The following is a 4,952-nucleotide window of genomic DNA, read 5'->3' as shown; positions in this document are numbered from 1 at the left end:
ATTTGTTTTATGTATATTAGCTAACACTTTCGTATACATTTCTGTTTGAGTATGAAAGACACGAGAGTGCTTGTGGGCAATGTTCAGCTCTCTAAAGCGGTGGCTTGGCAGCTCCTTCAGTTGGCAGTATCAGCCACCTCATCCTTTATATTTTTCATTTATTCTTTCAGATGGGTAAAAGTCACAAAACACTTCACATCTTATTAGTACTTTACTCTTACTAATGTAGGTGTAATGTCTGTGTGAACCGCATCGTGTTTAGTTAGGTTACATTGTTTCAATGAGCCTATGTTAAGATATGACAAGTGGCAGCACCCTGGTTAAGATTTTTGATAGAAAGGCTGTTGGTGTTGATAGTTGTTTTGGTTTAGGAATGTCGTATTGTAGTTTTATTGTTCATCGTTAATAGGTAGATTACGCTAAGCTAATGTTAGCCACTGAATCGGCATCTGTTGCCATCGCCATTCATGCTGTGGGCTGGGGGAACAAAAGCAGGGTGAGGGTTGGCTCCCTTCCCTCTGGTGCTGCCGGAGCAAAACACTTCGCTTCTGAAATGCTCCCAATGGGGTATGATGCTGTGTGGAGGACTGAACAAAACCATGTCGCAGCCATGCCCAGTGGAATCAAGGCGTAAGTCAACTCTTAAAGCCCACATTATGTATTAGCATCTCACAACAATGAGATGTCGCATCCATATGGAGGTTTAGCCAAACCGAAGTCAGTAACCTGACTAGTTATGATGGCTAACCTCTAGTTTAAGGCAATTTTGTTTCATTTGGAGTGTTAAACTTGCTATCTATACTAATATAATTGCAACACACATATGATAGTCAGGTCCTGTTCATTTGGAATAGCTCCATACCAGCTAAATATGGTATATGACACCAGCTAGAACGCATGGTATTTTATGTGGAAGATTGGTTTTGAATGCAAAGCTACTGTGGCTAGCTAACAAGCCCCAACATGGACATAAAAAAACTTGAAATAACAGAATAATTTCTTCTCTCAAGCTAACATGTCCAAGACCAGTCTCTCCACTGACAGCATAAAAATTGTTATTAAACCATCAAACCCTTGGTAAGCCAACCCCTAAATTGTTGAAGTAATAGAATATTACTTAGGGTAGGCTAGTAGGTGTAATACATTTATTTCAAATTGTAATCCCTTACATTATGTGCTACTGAAAAAAGTAATAACATTACTATAACATGTTATTAATGTGTCACTGCCCAATAGTGATGACATTTTTTCTTTGTTGTTGCAGTACCAGTACCATCATTGCCTATTGGAAAAATCATTAACATGGCTGACTCAGCCACACTGTATACAGCTCTCTTCATACATTCATGGCTAAAATGCAATATTGTTATCACCAAGAACAACATGTGCTGTGATTTGAACTCTTGTATTTAGGTTCAGGTCCCTGTTTGAGGTTTGCCATGTAGTCTGCAGCCATGTGCGCCTGTGTGACACTGATGTGGGGCTTGAGCATGGTAGCGCAAAATACAATGAGAATGCAGAATGGCTCATACTACATCAACATTTCATTTTCCATTTCATTTAACAAATTCATTTATTACCCCACACCATTTACTTTTTCATTATGTTGATAAAATGCCACCATTATGGACGTTAAAATTTCAGGGAAGCAACAGGATTTTATCCAAATTAATTCCTGGTTTTAACCAGCACCAGAGTTTTGATTCTGAAAATGTTGCATGACATGCTTCATTTACTTGGCTTGTACCTCATACTGGGTATATGAATGTAAAGAAAGTAGCTGGAGTAGGCCCATATGTTTGGCAACTTCATGTGCATGATAAAGCCTCAAGATATTTTCATATGCTGTGCACTGACAGTGAATGTAAAGACATGAGATGCATTCATTAAAATGTAGCTGTATCATACCTCAGCAGTTATTTTCAGTGGCAGAGAGTTAATATTGCCTCATAGCAAGAGGCACATAGGTTCAAGTCACAGCCCTGTAGAGCTCACCCTGTACAGTGTTTACTTTGGTTTACATCAAGTGCTATTGCTACCACCCCAAAGACATGCATTGCATGGTGGATTGTAAATACTCAATAGTTCACGTTATTTTGTGCTCTCTGCGTATAGACTTCAGTCATATATGACCCTGAAAAAGAATAAGCAGGCAAAAAATGAATTAAATGAATTGATTTACTTGTCTTATTGATTCTTACACAGATCATTCAAGTCAGCCAATAATCCCAAAGGGACAAACAGTCCATGTCCATGGCTGTCTTTTAACAGGGATGCACTGTAAGTAATAGAGGTAAGTGAATGAATGTAGAGAACCAAATAAATCAAGATATAGCTTCATATGACACCATTGTCTGCACACACAGATCACTTGGCTTATAAGATGTAAAGTTCAGCCATGCAGTGCCCTGTGCTTTAAGAGAGTGCCCTCATTCTTCTTCCTCCTCTATTGTGTTTAGCAAGAACTCAGTACTGATAAATGTCTCTATAACCTTGGCAAAAGTCATGCTGAATATATCCCAAGCAGGTTTGGCTGTCAGATAGGGGTTGAAGTCAAATGCAGAGCCTGTGCTCCATTCCTCACTGACAATCGTTATGAAAGCTTGCGTGAAAAATATAGAGAAAATCTATTTGGAAATTGGTAGCAGTTTATTTATTTGAAGAAAAACAAGCAATAATAAGCATTTTCTAACAAAAGCTTTGAACTTTGCAGAGAGCAGTACTTTTAATTACCCTCTAAAAGCCATCTAATCATATTGGACACCATGGCATGTCATAATGAAGCTTAGTTTCTTCTACAGTTCCATTCAGCTGTGGCCAAAACAATCAATCCTGCGCTATTTAATTAAAGGCCAAGCTCACATTACATCAAGTCATTTCAACCAGACTGGGCTCTCCCTGTATGTGCAGCAAACTCCTGTTTTGCTTGAGTGTTTATAGAAGGGGAAATACTTTGGCATCGTTGGCATTTATTTGGATGTGTGACCTTTTTAACATGCTTTCAATTGGAGGCCATCGTGTTTTCTCACTGAAGCAAAGGTTTTGTGAAAATGCCACAGAGTGGCAGCGTATAATGGGAGAGTAATAGGGAGGTAGTTAGATATGTCTCCGAAAAGACAGATAAGGTGCACATGCAAAAAAAAAAAAAAAAAATCCTGCTCGTAGAACAAGCCAATGGATTAAAGGGTTTTAGCTTCATTCATGAATTCCCTTAGTGTGTATGTGTATATATTTGTGTCCATATAGCCATACATACTGTTTATTAACTGGACCAAAACGTATTTCTCACTTTTTTCATCCCTTTGTTTAGTGCTGTGTTTAGGATTTTTTTTCTCTACAATTTCTTGTAAATTTAAATTGATCTTGTATTTGACAGAGGTTCATTCACAAAGGTCAGATTTTTTTTCCCTCTATTTTTTTTTTCAGTGTGGCTCAACACTATAATATATGGAGGTGGTTCTATCTGCACTCTCCCATCACGAGAGTCTGATAACTGTGAAAACTCAGAGCTTTCTTCGAGTCGTCATTTGGCTCAAAAGGTACCATTTGTGCGATCAACAGTGGAGGATTAACACTTCTATTCTGTCAACAGTCAATAATAGCACCCTCTGACTGACATCAGCACACCAACACTGCCAGTGTGCTACATGATGATCCTGGTGTTGGATCTGCCGTAGCAGAAAGAGCTACAAATGGTTATGTTTCAATCAGGTTTTATCCATATACGGTGCTACACTGGTGGATAGCCTGTCTGCTCAAGATTTCTATTAATCTTTTTTTTTTTGTGTGTGTGTGCGTGTCATTCAGTTTTATTTGAATTCATTATATAAAGAGAAGACAGAATCACAAAAAAATTCTGTTGGTGTCTTACAATATTTGCAGTCTGATCAGAATCTTGTTCACTATCAAGACTAAAAACTAAAGCTTCTGACAGACTGCTGATAAATATTATTCCTTTTTTTGCATGGTGCAGGTGAGTTAACACCTTGAATGGTACATCCCAAGCTAAACAACCAAATGCACTCAAGACCAGTCCACAAAGAAGCTGGTGGAGCCTATTCTATAATAAATCCATTTTGTCATTGCCCATGCAGTCAATTCCTGCCTTCAAAGTAAAGCAACATTTTTCAACTGCTAATTTTTTTATTGTGTAAAATAAACATATAACAATACTGTTTAGGGGAGTTTAATTCCCTGCAGCATTCAAGTCTAGCTTATGTAGACCACTGAAGTGTGTTTGTTGTGTTTTGCAGTTCTGCCATCCACCTCCACACCTGTGCTGTATGCGAGGGTGTCAAGAGCAAAGTTCATCTTAGCAGTTTATTTCTATATGCTGCTTTACAGAAAGACAGACATGTTATCATTCTCAGGTCATCCAATGCCAACACTTTGTCATAAAAAAATCTTACGTTTTTGCTTGCCTTATGTAGTACATTATGGATGTTTTAAATGCATGCAATTAAAGTGCTATAATTGGCAATGTTAATCTTACTTTATTTACCTCACTATACAACATATATTTTATTCAGTTCAGTCAACCATCTGGAATATTATAATAATTGAATAGTGTAAAAAATAATGTATTATACCTGTCTTTCATATTTATTCTATTTGTCTGCCTGTATTTTACAATCAGCTGAGTCTGATTAACAAAGCGCTGATTGATTCTAACGATACTGCAACACGAAATCGAGCCTCTCTTGCATCATTCAATATTGTATGTGTTTTATTGCTTAAGGGCCAGAGAGACTCTTTGTCAATTCTCATGCACACAAAAAATATTTAAAATCAATAAAATTATATTTATTTATTTAATATTATTATTATTTTTAATAAGAACAGCTCTCTCTTACTCCAAGAGGGCTGCACTGTGCCCTGCAAATGATGAAAGCATTTTATACAGAGTTGGGGTTAGGAACAATGTGCCCAAGCCTGAATATAGAATCATATAC

The 4,952-nt window shown here is 37.4% G+C and overlaps 1 long non-coding RNA gene across 2 annotated transcripts; it reads left to right on the top strand.

Moving 5' to 3' along the window:
• Positions 1 to 365: 365 nt before the first annotated feature.
• LOC137170992 (uncharacterized) lies at positions 366 to 4,669 on the top strand. 2 transcript variants are annotated; one of them, XR_010924699.1, is made up of 4 exons: positions 366 to 630; positions 2,206 to 2,293; positions 3,427 to 3,539; positions 4,254 to 4,669. It is a non-coding gene; the product is annotated as an uncharacterized lncRNA (long non-coding RNA). The 2 variants fall into 2 exon arrangements; XR_010924698.1 differs by lacking the exon at positions 4,254 to 4,669 and having other exon boundaries at positions 3,427 to 4,234.
• The last annotated feature ends 283 nt before the right edge of the window (positions 4,670 to 4,952 follow it).

The sequence above is a fragment of the Thunnus thynnus genome, chromosome 19 (genome assembly GCF_963924715.1).
Source record: "Thunnus thynnus chromosome 19, fThuThy2.1, whole genome shotgun sequence".
Lineage (NCBI taxonomy): Eukaryota > Metazoa > Chordata > Actinopteri > Scombriformes > Scombridae > Thunnus > Thunnus thynnus.
The sequence above is the reverse complement of the archived record's forward strand: the minus strand, read 5'-3'. Positions and strand labels throughout refer to the sequence as shown.